Source organism: Arachis hypogaea, chromosome 3, assembly GCF_003086295.3.
Source record: "Arachis hypogaea cultivar Tifrunner chromosome 3, arahy.Tifrunner.gnm2.J5K5, whole genome shotgun sequence".
Lineage (NCBI taxonomy): Eukaryota > Viridiplantae > Streptophyta > Magnoliopsida > Fabales > Fabaceae > Arachis > Arachis hypogaea.
In genome coordinates, this window is record NC_092038.1 from 93,879,645 (window position 1) to 93,901,082 (window position 21,438).

The window sequence follows — 21,438 nt, forward strand, 5'->3', positions numbered from 1 at the left end:
ATTTCTAGCTCAGTTATTATATTACTAAACATAGATCAACATTAATCACAGTAGAGAAGATAATAATATAATATTCGAAATAAAATAATAATATATGAATATTATATTAATATAATTTTTCTCTCGAAATTTGTGACCGGCTCGTCACATAGAAACTAACCACGGAAATCAGAATTTTGAAATTCGGGCCCGAAGTGGCTCAAAAACGCAACTCTTCGCGACGTGCCCTCTTAGATTAGGAGAGGTGTCCTGTGAAATCAAGCTGCTGACTCAGCAGCTTGATGACGCAGCACCTGTGCAGTGGAGGTGCTTATATGCATAGAAATTCCTAAAAATTCTGTAAAAATTCCATTTGATCCCGAAAAAGCACCGTTTCTTCGGGGCTAGGCCGTTACATTAAGTGCTTGATAGTCGATGCATAGTCTCAACGAACCATCATGCTTCTTTTGGAACAAGACTGGTGCGCCATAAGGTGCCTTCGATGGACGAATGAACCCAGCATCTAGTAAATCCTTGAGTTGCTTCTTCAACTCCTCAAGTTTTGGCAGTGCCATCCTATAAGCTATTGAGGCAGGCGGCTTTGCTCCTGACTCCAATTCAATCTTGTGGTCCACCTTCCTCCTAGGTGGTAGTTGTTTTGACAACTCGGGAGGCATCACATCCTTATTTTCTTCAAGGACTTCTTTGATTTTGGGAGGAACGTCTTCTCTTTCAAGTGTTGACTCCTCTTGTAATAGAGTCAAATATGTAATCTCTCCCTTCTTGAACGCTTTCTTGAGTTGCATAGCAGAGAGTATCAGTGGTTCTCTAGCTTTAGAGACTGTAGGAACCATGCATGGAGACCCTTTCTCCATGACGCATACTATGTCATAGTATGACATAGGTATTATATTTGCCTTCCTTTGCAAATCAAGCCCAATGACTATTTTGAAATCGTCTATGGGTGTTACTGAGAAATCCACAAGACCCTTCCAAGAACCAAGAGTCATCTCAACCCCTTTTGCTACTCCCTTAAGAGGTTCACCCTTGGTATTCACAGGTTTGAACCAGCCATTCTTTTCGGTGATCTTCAACCTAAGCCTCTTTGCTTTATTAGGTGTGATGAAGTTGTGTGTATGGTAGACCCCATTTGTAGGGTTTATCTTGTATTGATTTTAGGAGATTTTAATGCCTTTTACCCACATTTATTCAATGAATTAGCATGATTTTGTGGTTGTCTCCTTATTTGTGCTTAGATGTGAAAACATGCTTTTTAGGCTTTTAACTTGATGATTTTAATCTCACTTTGATTCCACTAGATGCCTTGATGTGTTTGTTAGTGATTTCAGATTGAAAAGGCTAGGAATTGATCAAAGGAGTGAAGAGGAAAGAATGCAAAGTGGAGAAATCATGAAAAGCCATAGAGTTGAGCTCGCCCATGGACGCGCGCGCGCACCAGGCGCTTACGCGCACCTTGCGAAATGGCCCATGGACGCGTACGAGTGCTGTGCGCGTATGCGTCAATGCTGATACTTGATTTTTAAGTGAATTTGTGCCCAGCAAATTCTCAGGAGTTGTGGGGCCCAAGCCCAACCAACTTTGGCACCAAAGATGCTATTTAAAGCCAAGGATTGAAGAGCAAAGGGACTTTTGATCATTCACACTCATTAGGATTAGTTTAGAGTTATTTTAGAGAGAGAAGCTCTCACTTCTCTCTAGGATTAGGATTAGGATTAGGTTTAGTTCTTAGATCTAGGTTTTCATTCATCTTCTTCTACTTCTACCTTTCAATTCTTAGTTGTTACATTCATTTTTCTTCTATTCTTTTGTTCCTTCTATTTTCTTTCAATTCAATTCAAGGTAATTCATAATAATTGTGTTTCTTTTGATTGTTGTTGTTAATTCCTTGCAATAATTATTGTTAGATTTCATTGTTGTTGTCAATTTACTATGCTTTTCTTTTATACCTTCCAAGTGTTTGATGAAATGCTTGGTTGGATTTTACAATAGAATTTTATGCTCTTGGCTTGGAAAGGTAACTTAGGAACTCTTGAGTTACTAATGTCCAAGTAATTGATGATTGGGATCCATTGACTCTAGTTCTCACTAATTGAATTAGTGGAGAGTTAGGACCTATGGACTTGGATTGTGGTGTACGAAATTGCAATCACACTTTTGCAATCCCACACAACTAACCAGCAAGTGCACTGGGTCGTCCAAGTAATACCTTACGTGCGTAAGGGTCGATCCCACGGAGATTGTCGGCTTGAAGCAAGCTATGGTTATCTTGTAACTCTTAGTCATGATATCAATAATTATCAGGTTTGATTGTGAAAAGTATAGAACATGAAATAAGTACTTGTTTTGCAGTAATGGAGAATAGGTTGAGGTTTTGGAGATGCTCTATCTTCTGAATCTCTGCTTTCCTACTGTCTTCTTCTTCATGCACGCAAGGCCCCTTCCATGGCAAGCTGTATGTAGGGTTTCACCGTTGTCAATGGCTACCTCCCTTCCTCTCAGTGAAAATGTTCAACGCGCTCTGTCACAGCACGGCTAATCATCTGTCGGTTCTCAATCAGGTTGGAATAGAATCCAGTGATTCTTTTGTGTTTGCCACTAACGCCCAACCTTCAGGAGTTTGAAGCTCGTCACAGTCATTCAATCCTTGAATCCTACTCAGAATACCACAGACAAGGTTTAGACCTTCCGGATTCTCTTGAATGCCGCCATCAATTCTAGCTTATACCACGAAGATTCTGATTAAGGAATCCAAGAGATATCTACTCAATCTAAGGTAGAACGGAGGTGGTTGTCAGGCACACGTTCATAGATGAGAATGATGATGAGTGTCACGGATCATCACATTCATCAGGTTTAGGAACAAGTGATATCTTAGAATAAAAGCAAGCGTGTTTGAATGAAAAATAGTAGTAATTGCATTAATCCATCAAGACACAGCAGAGCTCCTCACCCCCAACCATGGGGTTTAGAGACTCATGCCGTAGAAGGTACAATATGAAACGTGTAAAGTGTCATGAGGTACAGATACAATGTCAAAAGATCCTATTAATAGTGAACTAGTAACCTAGGGTATACAGAAATGAGTAAATGACGTAAAAATCCACTTCCGAGGTCCACTTGGTGTGTGCTTGGGCTGAGCATTGAAGCTTTTATGTGTAGAGACTTTTTCTGGAGTTAAACGCCAACTTTTATGCCAGTTTGGGCGTTTAACTCCAATTCTTATGCCAGTTCCAGCGTTAAACGTCGGGAATTCTGAAGCTGATTTGCAATGCCAGTTTCGGCCATCAAATCTTGGGCAAAGTATGGACTATTATACATTGCTGGAAAGTCCAAGATGTCTACTTTCCAACGCCATTGATTGCGTGCCAATTGGGCTTCTGTAGCTCCAAAAAATCCACTTCGAGTGCAGGGAGTTCAGAATCCAACAGCATCTGTAGTCCTTTTCAGCCTCTGAATCAGATTTTTGCTCAGGACCCTCAATTTCAGCCAGAAAATACCTGAAATCTCAAAAAAATACACAAACTCATAGTAAAATCCAGAAAAGTGAATTTTAACTAAAAACTAATAGAAATATAATAAAAACTAACTAAAATATACTAAAAACATACTAAAAACAATGCCAAAAAGCGTATAAATTATCCGCTCATCACAACACCAAACTTAAATTGTTGGTTGTCCCCAAGCAACTGAAAATCAAGATAGAATAAAAAGAAGAGAATATACTATAGACTCCAAAATATCAAAGAAACTTAGCTCCAATTAGATGAGCGGGACTAGTAGCTTTTTGCTTCTGAACAGTTTTGGCATCTCACTTTTATCCTTTGAAGTCTAGAATGACTGGCATCCATAGGAACTCAGAACTCAGATAGTATTATTGATTCTCCTAGTTAAGTATGATGATTCTTGAACATAGCTACTTTATGAGTCTTGGCTGTGGCCCAAAGCACTCTGTCTTCCAGTATTACCACCGGATACATATATACTACAGACACATACTTGGGTGAACCTTTCAGATTGTGACTCAGCTTTGCTAAAGTCCCCAATTAAAGGTGTCCAGGGTTCTTAAGCACACTCTTTTTGCCTTGGATCACAACTTTATTATTTTTTTCTTTTTCTTTTCCTTTTTTTTCGTTTTTTTCTCACTGCTTTTTCTTGCTTCAAGAATCAATTTGATGATTTTTCAGATCCTCAATAAATTTCTCCTTTTCCATCATTCTTTCAAGAGCCAACAATTTTAACATTCTTAAAACTACAAATTCAAAAGACATATGCACTGTTCAAGCATTCATTCAGAAAACAAAAAGTATTGTCACCAAATCAAACTAATTCAACTAGTTTCAGAGATGAATTTGAAATCCTGTACTTCTTGTTCTTTTGTGATTAAAGCATTTTTCATTTAGGAGAGGTGATGGATTCATAGGACATTCATAGCTTTAAGACATGAACCTTAAATTTTATTAATCATGAATTAAGAACAAGACTAAAAAATAGATATAAGATAAGACTAATAGTAATATATCAAAAATTCAAATAGGCTCCTAACGATAGAGGTTATCACAGAGTTAGGACTCAACAACCTTGATTTTGAGAAGTGGATACTCCCTCAACTTGAGGGGAGAACTTTTGGCGTTTCAACTCTTGAAGTTCACGCCCCTGTTTTTCTTGTTCCTTCAGCAATTTGCAGAGCATGCAGTTCTGATTCTGCTGTTCTTCCTTAAGTTGTTCCATAGTTTCTTGCAACTTGGTGATAGATGCTTCTAGGCTGGCCTAGTAGTCAATTTCAGGAAATTCAGGGAGGAACTCCTGCGCCCTCTTTTTGATAGAGTTGTCTTGCATTTGTCCTTCCATTGACTTCTTAGTGATTGGATGTTCAATTGGTATGAATTCATCTACTCCCATCTTCACCCCAGCCTCTTTACAGAGCAAGGAGATCAAGCTTGGGTAAGCCAGTTTGGCTTCAGTGGAATTCTTGTTTGCAATTGTGTAGATCTCACAAGCAATCAGATGATGAACCTCCACTTCTCTTCCAAGCATAATGCAATGAATCATCACTGCTCTCTTGGTAGTGACCTCAGAATGGTTGCTAGTGGGCAATATGCAGCGCCCAATAAAGTCTAGCCAGCCTCTTGCAATTGGTTTGAGGTCTCCCCTCTTGAGTTGGTTTGGGACACCTTTTGAATTGGTTATCCACTTAGTTCCAGGGAGGCAAATGTCCTCTAGAACTTGATCCAACCCCTTATCTGCTCTCACCATTCTCCTATTAAAGGATTCAAGATCATCTTGCAGTTGAGGCAATTTGAAGACCTCTTTTATTTTGTCCAGATGGAAGTAGATAACTTTCCCTCTGACCATGGTTCTGTAAGTATGGAAAGCAGTTCCAGTCATTCTCTGCTTATCTGTCAGCCATAGATTTGAGTAGAATTCCTGAACCATATTTCTTCCAACCTTTATCTCAGGATTGGTTAGAACTTCCCATCCTCTTTTTCGAATTTGCTCTTGGATCCCCAGATATTCATCTTCTTTCAGATCGAATTTGACTTCCGGGATCACTGACCTCAGACCCATTATTTTGTGATAATGGTCTTCATGTTCTTTGGTTAAGAACTTCTCTTGATTCCAAAGACTCTTTGGATTATTCTCTTTCTTGCCTCTTAAATTGGTTTGTTTTCCCTTAGGAGCCATGATCTTGATGAATCTTGGCTTAGTGATCACGGAAAAGCACACCAAACTTAGAGGTTTGCTTGTCCTCAAGCAAAAGAAAGGAAATAGGGGAGAGAGGAGGAGAGCAAATTCGAATGGTGGGGAGAAAGGGGTGGCCGAATGTGTATTTATAAGGGAGGGGGAGAGATTTCGAAAATTTTGAAGGAGATTTGAGGAGATATGGATAGAATTTGAGAAAAATTTGAGTTTTTGAAGAAGATTTGGGAAGGATTTGAGAGAGATTTGAAGAATGATTTTAATTTTTGAAAATTTGAAGGTGAATGATGAAAGTTTGAAATGTGTTTATGTAGAAAATTATGGATCAAAACAGGAAAGTTTGAAAAATTTTTAATTAGAAAGCAAAATCTCCGTCCCCTACCTTTCTGGCGTTAAACGCCCAGAATGGTATCCATTCTGGCGTTTAACGCCCAATTGTTGGCCATTGTGGGCGTTTAACGCCCAGCCAGGTACCCTGGCTGGCGTTAAACGCCAGAATTCCCTTTGTCACTGAGCGTTTTGCTAAACGCCCAGGATGCTGCACACCTGGCGTTAAACGCCCAGAATGGTGCCCATTCTGGCGTTTAACGCCCAAAGTACCCCTTATTGGCGTTTTTTCGCCAGCAAGCTCTTTTTCTCTGCTTTTTGCACTGAATCCTTCTGTAACTCTGTGAATTCCTTCAATTTTGATAATTTCCCTTGTAGAAACAAAACATATAACCTGCTAATGAGTGGGTTGCCTCCCAGCAAGTGCTTCTTTATTGTCTTTAGCTGGACCTTCACTGAGGATCATTCCAGCCTCAGTTTTGAGCATTCTTGCTCAAAATTGCTTTCAAGATAATGCTTGATCCTCTGTCCATTAACAATGAACTTTTTGTCAGAATCAGTATCCTGAAGCTCAACATATCCATATGGTGACACTCCTGTAATCATATACGGACCCCTCCACCGGGATTTAAGTTTTTCTGGGAACAATCTGAGCCTAGAGTTGAAGAGCAGAACTTTTTGTCTTGGCTCAAAGACTCTGGATGACAACTTCTTGTCATGCCACTTCTTTGCCTTTTCCTTATAAATCTTTGCATTTTCAAAGGCACTGAGTCTAAATTCATCTAGCTCATTTAGCTGGAGCAATCTTTTTTCACCAGCTAACTTAGCATCCAGGTTTAGGAATCTGGTTGCCCAGTAGGCTTTATGTTCCAGTTCCACGGGCAGATGACAGGCCTTGCCATACACAAGTTGGTATGGAGAGGTTCCTATTGGAGTCTTGAATGCTGTTTTGTAGGCCCACAGAGCATCATCTAAACTCTTTGCCCAATCCTTTCTTCGGGCAATTATAGTCCGTTCTAGGATTCGTTTTAGCTCTCTGTTAGAGACTTCAGCTTGCCCATTTGTCTGTGGATGATACGGGGTTGCCACTTTGTGGCTAATTCCATATCGGACCATAGCAGAGTAAAGCTGTTTATTGCAGAAATGAGTACCCCCATCACTGATTATGACTCTGGGAACACCAAATCTGCTGAAGATGTGTTTCTGGAGAAATTTCAGCACGGTCTTAGTATCATTAGTGGGTGTAGCAATTGCTTCTACCCACTTAGATACATAGTCCACTGCCACCAGAATGTAAGTGTTTGAGTATGATGGTGGGAACGGACCCATGAAGTCAATCCCCATACATCAAACAACTCAATCTCTAAGATCCCTTGTTGAGGCATGGCGTATCCGTGAGGCAAGTTATCAGCTCTTTGGCAGCTGTCACAGTTACGCACAAACTCTCGGGCATCTCTATAGAGAGTAGGCCAGTAGAAGCCACATTGGAGGACCATAGTGGCTGTTCGCTCACTTCCAAAATGTCCCCCATACTGTGATCCATGGCAGTGCCATAGGATCCTTTGTGCTTCCTCTCTGGGTACACATCTGCTGATCATTCCGTCTGCACATCTCTTAAAGAGATATGGCTCATCCCATAGGTAGTACTTGGCATCTGAAATTAATTTCTTTCTTTGCACCCTGCTGTACTCCTGGGGTATGAACCTCACAGCTTTGTAATTTGCAATATCTGCAAACCATGGAGCTTCCTGAATGGCAAAGAGTTGCTCATCTGGGAAAGTCTCAAAGATCTCAGTAGAAGGGAGGGACGCCCCAGCTACTGGTTCTATTCGGGACAGATGATCAGCTACTTGGTTCTCTGTTCCTTTTCTGTCTCTTATTTCTATATCAAACTCTTGCAGAAGCAACACCCATCTTATGAGCCTAGGTTTTGAATCCTGCTTTGTGAGTAAGTACTTAAGAGCAGCATGGTCAGTGTACACAATCACCTTTGATCCCACTAGATAGGATCTAAACTTGTCAATGGCATAGACCACTGCAAGTAACTCTTTTTCTGTGGTTGTGTAATTCTTCTGTGCATCATTTAGAACACGGCTGGCATAATAAATGACATGCAGAAGCTTGTTATGCCTCTGTCCCAATACTGCACCAATGGCATGGTCACTAGCATCACACATTAGTTCGAATGGCAATGTCCAGTCTGGTGCAGAGATAACTGGTGCTGTGACCAGCTTGGCTTTCAGGGTCTCAAATGCCTGCAGACACTGTGTGTCAAACACAAATGGTGTGTCAGCAGCTAGCAGGTTGCTCAGAGGTTTAGCAATTTTCGAAAAATCCTTTATAAACCTTCTGTAGAATCCTGCGTGTCCCAGAAAGCTTCTAATTGCCTTAACATTGGCAGGTGGTGGTAATTTTTCAATTACATCTACCTTTGCCTTATCCACCTCTATTCCTTTGCTTGAAATTTTGTGCCCAAGGACAATTCCTTCAGTCACCATAAAGTGACATTTCTCCCAGTTTAAAACCAGGTTAGTCTCTTGGCACCTTTTCAGGACAAGTGCTAGGTGGTTAAGACAGGAGCTGAATGAGTCTCCATATACTGAGAAATCATCCATGAAGACTTCCAGGAATTTCTCTACCATATCAGAGAAGATGGGTAGCATGCATCTCTGAAAGGTTGCAGGAGCATTACATAGACCAAAAGGCATCCTCCTGTAGGCAAACACGCCAGAAGGGCAAGTGAATGCTGTTTTCTCTTGGTCTTGAGGATCTACTGCAATTTGGTTGTAACCTGAATAGCCATCCAAAAAGCAGTAATAATCATGACCAGCTAGTCTTTCTAGCATTTGGTCTATGAATGGTAAAGGAAAATGATCCTTTCTGGTGGCTGTATTGAGCCTTCTGTAGTCAAAACACATACGCCACCCTCTAACTATTCTTGTTGGAACCAGTTCATTTTTTTCATTATGAACCACTGTCATGCCTCCCTTCTTGGGGACAACTTGAACAGGGCTCACCCAGGGGCTATCAGAAATAGGATAAATAATTCCAGCCTCTAGTAATTTAGTGACCTCTTTCTGCACCACCTCCTTCATGGCTGGATTTAGCCGCCTTTGTGGTTGAACCACTGGTTTGGCATTATCCTCCAATAGGATCTTGTGCATGCATCGTGCTGGGCTAATGCCCTTAAGATCACTTATGGACCACCCAAGAGCTGTCTTGTGTGTCCTTAGCACTTGAATCAGTGCTTTCTCTTCCTGTGGATTTAAAGTAGAGCTTATGATCACAGGAAAAGTATCACCTTCTCCCAGAAATGCATATTTCAGGGATGGTGGTAATGGTTTGAGCTCGGGTTTGGGAGGTTTCTCCTCTTCCTGAGGGATTTTCAGAGGTTCTATTATTCTCTCTGATTCCTCCAAATCAGGCTGAACATCTTTGAAGATGCCCTCTAGCTCTGATTCTAGACTTTCAGTCATATTGATCTCTTCCACCAAAGAGTCAATGATGTCAGCGCCCATGCAGTCATTTGGTGTGTCTAGGTGCTGCATAGCTTTTATAGCATTCAACTTGAACTCATCCTCATTGACTCTCAGGGTTACTTCTCCTTTTTTACATCAATGAGAGTTCGTCCAGTTGCTAGGAAAGGTCTTCCTAGAATGAGAGTTGCACTCTTGTGCTCCTCCATTTCCAGCACTACAAAGTCAGTTGGAAAGGCGAATGACCCAACTTTGACAATCATGTCCTCAATTATGCCTGATGGATATTTAATGGAGCCATCAGCAAGTTAGAGGCATATCCGGGTTGGTTTGACTTCTTCAGTCAACCCAAGCTTTCTGATAGTGGATGCAGGTATTAGATTGATACTTGCTCCAAGGTCACACAGGGCTGTCTTGGTGAAAGCACCTTCTAATGTGCATGGTATCATAAAGCTTCCTGGATCTTAAAGCTTTTCTGGTAAGCTTTTCAGGATGACTGCACTGCATTCTTCAGTGAGAAACACTTTTTCAGTTTCTCTCTAATTCTTCTTATGACTTAAGATCTCTTTCATGAACTTAGCATAAGAAGGTATTTGCTCAAGTGCCTCTGCAAACAGAATCTTTATTTCAAGAGTCCTTAAATAGTCTGCAAAGCGGGCAAATTGCTTATCCTGTTCCGCTTGGCGGAGTTTCTGAGGATAAGGCATCTTGGCTTTATATTCATCAACCTTAGTTGCTGCAGGTTTATTCCTTACAGAGGTGGTTGGAGAAGCCTTTTTAGAGGGGTTACTATCAGCACTCTCAAGTGTCTGATTCCTCATTGGCCGTTGAACGCTTGGATTGGGAGAAGAATGGGCGTTTAACGCCAACTTTTCCCCCTTTTCTGGTGTTTGAACGCCAGAACTGGGCAGGGAATGGGCGTTTAACGCCAGCTTCCCACCTTCTTCTGGTGTTTGAACGCCAAGAGTATTCCTCTCTGGGCTCTTACTGTCCTCAGAGGGATTTTAGACAGTGGTTTGGTTATCCTCTGTCAATTGTTCCTTTATTGGCTTTTTGCTACTTTGAGCAGTGTTGTTCAATGTTTTCCCATTCCTCAGTTGAACTGCTTGGCATTCTTCTGTTATCTGTTTAGATAACTGCTGCTTTGCCTGATTCAACTGTGATTCTATGTTCTTGTTAGCAATTTTAGTTTCTTGGAGCATCTCTTTAAACTCTGCTAACTATTTTGTCATCAGGTGTAGTTGCTGATTAAGCTCAACCATCTGTTCTTGAGGATTAGGATAAGTGGCTACTGCCATAACTTCTTCTTTTGTAGAGAACTCATTGCTAGAGTACAAATGTTGATTTCTAGCAACAGTATCTATAAGCTCTTGAGCCTCTTCAATCGTCTTCCTCATATGTATAGATCCACCAGCTGAGTGGTCTAGAGACATCTGAGCTTTTTCTGTAAGCCCATAGTAGAAGATGTCTAACTGCACCCACTCTGAAAACATTTCAGAGGAGCATTTTCTTAGCATACCTCTGTACCTCTCCCAGGCATTATAAAGGGATTCATTATCCTCTTGTTTAAAGCCTTGGATATCTAGCCTTAGCTGTGTCATCTATTTTGGAGGGTAAAATTGGTTCAGAAATTTGTCTGATAACTGTTTCCATGTCTTTATGCTTGCTGTAGGTTGGTTATTCAACCACCTCTTAGCTTGATCTTTTACAGCAAATGGAAACAGTAATAATCTGTAGACATCCTGATCCACCTCTTTTATCACGTACTGTGTCAGCAAGTTGTAAGAATTGTGCCAGAAACTCAGTAGGTTCTTCCTGTGGAAGACCGGAATACTGGCAATTTTGCTGCACAATGATAATGAGTTGAGGATTTAGCTCAAAGCTGCTTGCTTTAATGGGAGGTATACAGATGCTACTCCCATATGCAGCTGTAATGGGGTTAGCATATGACTCCAGAGTCCTTCTGGACTGTTCAATTCCACTTAAGTCCATGACGGAGAAAGGGAATATGATATGAATTCACAAGCAAAGTATATTTTTTTAGGAATGACCGAAAATAATAAAAATAAAATAAAAAAGAGAAAATAAAAGAAAATTTGGAAAACTACAAGAAAATAAGATCAAAGCAATTTGAAAACTAAATCAATTAATTAGTTAAAAAGATTTTAGAATTAGCAATTGAAAAGATATGATTGAAAATTATTTTGAAAAAGATTTGATTTTTGAAATGAGGAAAGAGAAAAACAACAAAATGACACCAAATTGAAAATTTTTAGAAAATCAGACTCAAATTTTTCGAAAACTTAAAAGAAAACACAAAGAAGACACCAAACTTAGAATTTTTAAGGATCAGGACAGGACTAAGGACATGCAAATACGAAAAATAAAAGAAAACAAAAGCATGCAATTGACACCAAACTTAAAATATGAAACTAGACTCAAATAAAAGACTCTAAACCAACAAAAATAAAACAGTCCTAATCTAAGCAACAAGATAAGCCGTCAGTTGTCCAAACTCGAACAATCCCCGGCAACGGCGCCAAAAACTTGGTGCACGAAATTGCAATCACACTTTTGCAATCCCGCACAACTAACCAGCAAGTGCACTGGGTCGTCCAAGTAATACCTTACGTGAGTAAGGGTCGATCCCACGGAGATTGTCGGCTTGAAGCAAGCTATGGTTATCTTGTAACTCTTAGTCAGGATATCAATAATTATCAGGTTTGATTGTGAAAAGTAAAGAACATGAAATAAGTACTTGTTTTGCAGTAATGGAGAATAGGTTGAGGTTTTGGAGATGCTCTATCTTCTGAATCTCTACTTTCCTACTGTCTTCTTCTTCATGCACGCAAGGCCCCTTCCATGGCAAGCTATATGTAGGGTTTCACCGTTGTCAATGGCTACCTCCCATCCTCTCAGTGAAAATGTTCAATGCGCTCTGTCACAGCACCGCTAATCATCTGTTGGTTCTCAATCAAGTTGGAATAGAATCCAGTGATTCTTTTGCGTCTGTCACTAACGCCTAGCCCTCAGGAGTTTGAAGCTCGTCACAGTCATTCAATCCTTGAATCCTACTCAGAATACCACAGACAAGGTTTAGACCTTCCGGATTCTCTTGAATGCCGCCATCAATTCTAGCTTATACCATGAAGATTCTGATTAAGGAATCCAAGAGATATCTACTCAATCTAAGGTAGAACGGAGGTGGTTGTTAGGCACACGTTCATAGATGAGAATGATGATGAGTGTCACGGATCATCACATTCATCAGGTTTAGGAACAAGTGATATCTTAGAATAGAAGCAAGCGTGTTTGAATGAAAAATAGTAGTAATTGCATTAATTCATCAAGACACAGCAGAGCTCCTCACCCCCAACCATGGGGTTTAGAGACTCATGCCGTAGAAGGTACAATATGAAACGTGTAAAGTGTCATGAGGTACAGATACAATGTCAAAAGATCCTATTAATAGTGAACTAGTAACCTAGGGTATACAGAAATGAGTAAATGACGTAAAAATCCACTTCCGAGGTCCACTTGGTGTGTGCTTGGGCTGAGCATTGAAGCTTTTATGTGTAGAGACTTTTTCTGGAGTTAAACGCCAGCTTTTATGCCAGTTTGGGCGTTTAACTCCAATTCTTATGCCAGTTCCGGCGTTAAACACCGGGAATTCTGAAGCTGATTTGCAACGCCGGTTTGGGCCATCAAATCTTGGGCAAAGTATGGACTATTATACATTGCTGGAAAGCTCAGAATGTGTACTTTCCAACGCCGCTGAGAGCGTGCCAATTGGGCTTCTGTAGCTCCAAAAAATTCACTTCGAGTGCAGGAAGGTCAGAATCCAACAGCATCTGCAATCCTTTTCAGCCTCTGAATCAGATTTTTGCTCAGGACCCTCAATTTCAGCCAGAAAATACCTGAAATCTTAGAAAAACACACAAACTCATAGTAAAGTCCAGAAAAGTGAATTTTAACTAAAAACTAATAGAAATATAATAAAAACTAACTAAAATATACTAAAAACATACTAAAAACAATGCCAAAAAGCGTATAAATTATCCGCTCATCAGATTGATACATCTCATTTAACTTTCCTTTACTACTAGTTAGAGGATGATTTAATGAGATTAATCCTTGCCAATTCTCATATTGTGGTTAGTGATAGGGATAGAGATCCTTGACCACCAAATCTTGCCAAGACATTTTTAGCCATTAGTTTACTTTCTTGCCATTTATCTTTCATGTTTCTTATCAAAATCCCAAAAATAACTCATAACCAATAACAAGACACTTTATTGTAATTCCTAGGGAGAATGACCCGAGGTTCAATATTTCGGTTTATAAATTTAGGGGTTTGTTTTAGTGACAAACAATCTTTTGTATGAAAGGATTATTGTTGGTTTAGAAACTATATTGCAACGAGGATTCATTAGTGAATTCTAGACCGTCAAAAATCCAATCATCGGTGTAGCACCAGTGTCGATCATAGCCATGACGGGTTTTTCATTAATAAAGGCCTTGACATACATCAAGCCTTTCTTTTCTGCAGTGCTTGCCTCTTTGCCCTTCACAGCATTCATGAGTTGGATAGATCCAACACACTCATTTACTTAAGTTTGGGCCTCTCGTTCCTTGGTGATAGATGCCAGAGTCCCTAGCTTGGGACAGTCCTTCATTTGGTGTGGTCCCTTGCACACGAAGCATCCTCCTTTGGGCACGAAAGCCTTCTTCTTTTTCTCGTACTCTTTCTTTGAAGAGTATTTTTCTTTCTTCTTGGTTGAGAAACTCTTCCCCTTGTCTCCCCCACCTTTAGTAGAACTAGGCTTGGAGGAAGACTTGGGTTTAGAGTCTCCCCTATCATACTCAGTGAGTGACTCGGCCACCACGATGGCCTCATCAACATCCTTAACATTCTTTCTTTGTAGTTCTTGTTTTTCCCAAGGTTGGAGTCCATCAATGAAGAAGAACAATGCATCATCTGATGCTAAGTTGGGGATTTGAAGCGTGAGAGTAGTGAACTCCTTTACGTAGTCGCTAATTGTACTCTTGTGCTTCAACTCTATCAACTTCTTCCTTGCTTCATAAACCACATTCTTAGGGAAGAATTGTCTTTTCAATTATCTTTTGAAATATTCCCATGTGGCTATGCTGCAAGTACCCTTCTCCATATCTACACATTTTCTCCTCCACCACAAAGTAGCATTATCAGAAAAGTAGAGAGTTGCAGTGCGTACCTTTATTGCTTCTTCGACCATCCCTTGACCTTCGAAGTACCTCTCCATTTGCCATAGGAAGTTCTCCACCTCTCAAGCGTCCCTCACGCCCTTGAACTGCTTTGGCTTGAGGAGATCAATCTTTGTTGTCTCCCTTATAATGGTAGGTCGAGATTTTGCCTCCTCGAATCAAACTCGAACTTCCTCAAATAGTTTCAAGGAATTCTCAAGCTTCTCTTCGATTTAGAGCATGATTTCTTTGAAAGCAACTAGTTCTCCTAACACGTGAGCCTCGAGGGTCTCCTTATTATGTTCTATCATTTTAAAATGCTCATCCATAGAGGATAGAACATTCTCCAATACAGAAACTCTCTCTTCTAAGAAGTTAGAGTCCTTACCTCTAAGCTCACTTGAAGAACGGACTTTCTTGCCTCCCCATTGAGAAGGAATAGCATTCCTTCCCCTTTGAGACTCAACATGCTCCATGTTTACACTAGAAGTCATACCCACAAACCACTTGTGCTCCCTCTCAAACCTTGCTCTAATTCCAAATTGTCACGACATTGGATACACTCCAATGCTACCGTGCCGTCACTCGAACTTACTCAACCTCTTGAGCTAAGACCAAGTCAGCCTAACCCTTAGTATTTAGCAAGAAAGCTAAGAACACAAGAGAACACAAGAGAAAGAAAGCTTTGGTGGAAAGAACACTATATTACTCAAGTGTTTATTACAAGTGACTCATACATAACTCACACTAACTCTCACCTCCTAATTATAGCCATCCACCTCCTTAATGGATGGTTATGATTAAATCTAATCAACGGTCTAGATTAATTATTTAGAACTTTCATTACAAATATCTATCCTACTACAACTTTCTAAATACTTCTAGATTCTTCCATACTACTCTTTCATACTCCTATATACATCCACACTCTTCTAGAATACTCTATGACCTTCCAGAGTCTTCTAGAATCTTCTAGAGTATTCCGGTACCTTCTAGAACATTCTAAAACGTTCCAAAACCATCTAGAGCATTCTCAAACACTCCAAAAAATTATACAAACACTGTTAAATCTAACCTTCTAAAATTTATCGTGACAAAATGGAATAGTTATTGTTTATTTCTTTGTGAACTAAAATTAACAATAGGAAATAAAATATATAAAACTCTAAACCCAAAAAATACAAGCAACAAATGTTGTTCGTCATTATTCTTTTTGAAAAATAAAATAAAACAATAGAAACAAAAAATCAAGAAGACACTTTCATTTGAGAATTATGTAATGGTAGAAGAACGCCTTAGAAGAGAAATAGTATGCAAGGATTTAAAAATAATTCGAGGATGAGTGTAATATATAGGGACCAAAAAACAAAAGTGAGATTAGATTGATAAGTTATATTCCCCGACAAAAGAAGAACAAAAATTGATATGCTGGTTAGGAGAATATTTAATTTGAGTAAATGCGTGCAGAGAGATCCAAGGAGTTTAAGAATGGAGCTATAGAGTAGTAATAATAGCACCAATTATTGTAGTGTTGTTAAGAGAAAAATTTTTTATATGATAATGATATTCATGCCTGTGATAGTAGGAGTGAAAAGGTGGTAGCGGTTTGATTTTGTTGAAGTGGTGATGAGAAATTGGAGAAGAGATATAGAAAGTGAAAAAAACAAAGATAGAAAGACAAAATTAGACTATAAAAATGAATTTAGACAATAACATTAAAATCTATTCAAATACTAAGGATAAAATTGAATTAGATTATACATTAAGAATATTTTTAGCTCGTAAAAGATTTTAGAAATAAAAAATATATTTTATCCTATTTTTAAACACTTAATCTAAAATTGCTGACAAATTTGTTGTATTATTTTGATTTTTTATTTATGATATTTTTGCTTTAAAATTAAATTTATGTCTTAAATAGATATCAATTGAAATGTTAAATAATATTATCATTAATAATTATGAATTGAGGTTGTTGGTTGGGTTTTAAAAAAGTTAGATTTTTCAATAATAAAAAAATACAAGCCAATAAAATTCTCATTAAGTCATTATAGTAAAGTGATAGTTGTCTCAATTAGATATCTATATTTTCTTTCTATTGCACCATTTTGATGGTGTGAATGTGTAGAAAATTAATACTTGATTGATACCTTTCTTTCAAGAGTAATTTAAAAAATCTCTAAATTCACCTTCTCAATTTGATTGTATTATATTAAGTTTCTTCTAGGGCTATAATTTTACATTATCCTTAAATAGTTAAATTGTAAAAAGGCACGGAAAGCTTTTGATTTAGATCTCAAGAAATAGGTACATGTAAATCTAGAGTGCACATCTATGAATAGAATATAGTATTAGAAAAATAATAATTTGTAGAAAATTTTGTGAATATTGACAAACGTATCCATCAAATAAGAAAACTAACATTGTACCCATAAAAAATGAATTATGTGTGACAAAAGTACCCAAATTCTAATTTTTTGTTAATTTTTTAATAAAATTTCTAAATTATCCCATCTCTTCATCTCCAACCTCAACCCTTACACCATCTATTCTTTTCCAACTTCCAACATCTTTGGAGAAAGTCCCTCTAACCTCCAGAGACAACCCCTTTGTCATCATCTGCTAGACTTCAGTCACACAGTCGTTGCTAGGGGTGACAATAGGGCAGAAAGGGATGAATTTTTGCTCTACTCGACCCCTCCCCTCTCTACAATAACCCGCATAAAACTCCTTCTTCTCCTACTCGCGGGTAGTAAAAAGTTGAACTCTAACCTGCGGATACTCGCCCTGCCCCTACCTGCCCCTATAATTATTAAAATCCAATAAATAAAATTATATTTCAAAATTTATATAACCATCATCACACACATAACATAAATTAGAATAAAAATTTAAATATGATACAATATTATTAATCATTTTACTAATTATTTTACATATATTACACATATTATATATTATATATACCGGGGTGGGTATTACCTAAGCCTGAACCCGCCACGTCCTGTCCTGCTAAAAAACCCGCCCCGGAGCGGGGCGGTAATTATCCGCCCCAAGCAGGTAGAGGCGGGGTGGGTACCCGCGAGTTCGGGTGGTGTTGCCATCCCTAGTCGTTGCATCTCTCTACTCTCCTTTTTTCCGTTACCAGCGTCTAGTGACACAACCGCCATCGCTTTCTCTTATGTTTGCACTTTGCAACGCTTTTCCGCCTTCCGTTTGTAGCCGTCCATCGTTATTGTTTATGTCAATTTAGTCCTTGTTTTCTCTGTCTAACTCGTAGTTTCCGTCACCGCAGTCTTTATTATCGTTGTCCGCCGCTGAGCTTGGCACATCTAGCCCTCTTCTCTCTCACACATACTCTTCTCTTATTCTCCTTTATAGTTACCCGATCCTCTTCTTCTCTTCTCTCTCTCCTTTACTAAATAAGAAGAAGCCAAAAACCTAATATTTCAACAAAATTTCCATTAATTGAGATCTCTCTCAATACAAAAAGCGATAACAATAGCTTGAATAGCTCTTATTGTAAGCATAAAAAAAGCTGTGCTTGAGTTATAAATTGGTATTTCTTGATCATTTTAACTTGAATGATGAGCCAATTTGAACCCCTTTGACAAAACTCAACACCATTGTCCCTACCAACTCCAATCACCATCTCAAATACTTTGGTCTTTTTAGGTGTTCTCCTAATTTCGATTTAAACTGAAGGTTATGGCTAGCACAAAAATTATGCTTAGTATGAGGTTGTAAATGGAAAACACAAACATTGCTGACATCAAAGCCAGCGCCTTATATAAAAGGTTTTGAAACAAACTTAGCTTCTAGCAAATAATAGAAAATGGGTTAAGAATAAGATGATGACAATAGAGGGTTGTAAAAGTTTAAAATTTAGGGAAGAAGAGATAGTGTGGAGTTGAGGTTGAAGATGAAGATGAAATGTGTGGATAATTTAGGAATTTTATTAAAAAGTCAACAAAAAATTAGAGTTTAAATACTTTTGCATTGTCATACGTAAATCATCTTTCATGGGTATAATATTAATTTTCTTGTTTAATGGGTACTTTTGTAAATATTCGTAAAGTTCATGGGTACAAATAGTTATTTTTCCTATAATATTAATAACCAACTAGATTAAGCGATGTGTGGATAACTAAATTAATTATGTTATATAGTATAAATTTAAAATGCTATATATATTGCTTAGGGATATATTAGATTATATGTAAATTAATATTAAAGAGAGAAGTTAATTTATAAAAAATATTATATAATACATTTATTTTATTTGGGAATTTATATATAATTTAATAATATTATTATTCAACAAAAAATACAAAAAAATATACCGTTTTAATATAGATAATAATTATATTTAACTGTTATTTTATAATTCAATTGAATAATAATATGAATTAAATTTAATTGAGAGTAAAGTATCGTTTTTGTCCCCAACGTTTGGGGTAAGTCTCAAAGTTGTCTCTAACGTTTCAATCGTCCTATTTAAGTTCCTAACGTTTTAAAATAGACTCAATGTTGTCCTGCCGTTAGGAATCCGTTAATAAAATTGACGGCGGGACAAAACTGAGACGATTTTGAAACGTTAGGGAGTTAAACAGGACGAAAACGTTGGAGACAAAAACGATAGATAGAAATAAATTTTAATTTTATTCTTCAATAATATCAATTTTTTACTGTACATAGTATTCAATTATTTAAATCACATTTACACTTAATCACGTTACTTTCATTATAAATAATTTTTTTTTTAATTTTACACTTTCATTCTAAATAAATAATGTAATATGATTAGAATGAAATAAAGTGTATTATATATATATATATATAAATAATGTGATTAAGTAATGAAAGTAAAATTACATTATTTATTTAGAATAAAAGTATAAAATTTATTTATTGATAAAAAAATTATATTACTTTAAGCGTAAAATTATAAAAAAAATTAATTTATTTATAATGAAAGTGTAAAATTATAAAAAAATATAAGTAATGAAAGTTAAATTACATTATTTAGAATGAAGTGTAAAAGTTATTTATTTATAAAAAAAATTACATTAATTTAAATGTAAAATTATAAAAAATTAATTTATTTAGAATGAAAGTGTAAAATTGTTAAAAAAGTTATAAGTAATGTGATTAAGTAATGAAAGTAAAATTATATTATTTAGAATGAAAATGTAAAATTTATTTATTTATAAAAAATTACATTACTTAAAATTTATTTATTTATAAAAAATTACATTACTTTAAGAATAAAATTATAAAAAAATTAATTTATTTAGAATGAAAGTAATGTGATTAATTGTAATTTAAAAAATAATTGAATATTATGTATAGTAAAAATTAATATTATTGAAGAATAAAATTAAAATTTATTTTTATGTATCGTTTTTGTCCCCAACGTTTTCGTTCTATTTAAGTCCCTAACGTTTCGAAAGCGTCTCAATTTTGTCCCGCCGTCAATTCTATTAACGGATCCCTAACGGCAGGACAACATTGTGTCAATTTTGAAACGTTAGGGACTTAAATAGGACGATTGAAACGTTAGGGACAACTTTGGGATTTACTCCAAATGTTGGGACAAAAATAATACTTTACTCTTTAATTGATTAAGAAGTTTAAAATTTTGTTTAGTAGCATATCAAAATTAATTTAGATTTTATAATGATAAATAACAATTTAAAATAAAAAATTAATTCAAAATTTAATCATTATAAAAAAAATAAAATTATAGATAAATTAGACTATAAGAAATAAAAATATTCAATTAAAGTTTATTCACCTGATTTTTTATAATTATTATTAATTTTTTTAAATAGTTACTTTTATTTTTTTAATCTTTCTTTAGGTTATATTTAAATAATTTAGTACAATAATGAAACTATTAGATAAAATATAAGTATGGATATTACTAATATTTTGATAATTAAAAACATATTCAATTTTTTAATTTTTTTATGAATATGACAATATGTATTTTTAACAATATTATTACAAATAAATTATATTAAAAAAAAGTAAATTGTTGAAAAAAAGTGAATATATAGACGATAAAGACACTATATATCTTATGAATACAATTATACATAGAAATAAAAAAAATTAATAAATACAATTACACAATCACCTCCAAATTCTAGTTATGCAAAAAATTAGCAAGAATAGAGAGGTAAAAAGAGAAAGAGAAAAAGGCATGAAATTATGTTAGTTAGAGGAGATAAAGAAAATGTGTAAAGTAAATGCTGATTTATATAGTAAATATTATTAATGTTTTGATAATTAAAAACGATATTCAATTTTTTAATTTTATTTTTCATGAATCATGATAATATGTATTTTTAGTAATATTATTATAACTAAATGATATTAAAAAAATGTAAATTGTTGAAGGAAAAGAAGTGATATATAGACGATAAAGACAATATATAACTCATGAATACAATTACTGAAAGAAATAGAAAAATTCATGAATACAATCACACAATCACCTAATATATACGCTTATTAGCAAATTAAAAAAATAAAAATAAGAATTATGGTCATCAATTAAATTCCAGTTGTGCAAAAAAATAGTAGAAATTGAGAAGGAGAAGGAAAAAGAGAAAGAGGTATGCGATTATGTGAAAGGAGATAAAGAAAATGTGTAAAGTAAATATTGATTTATATAGTAAATATAATATAAGAATGATTGATGAGTATG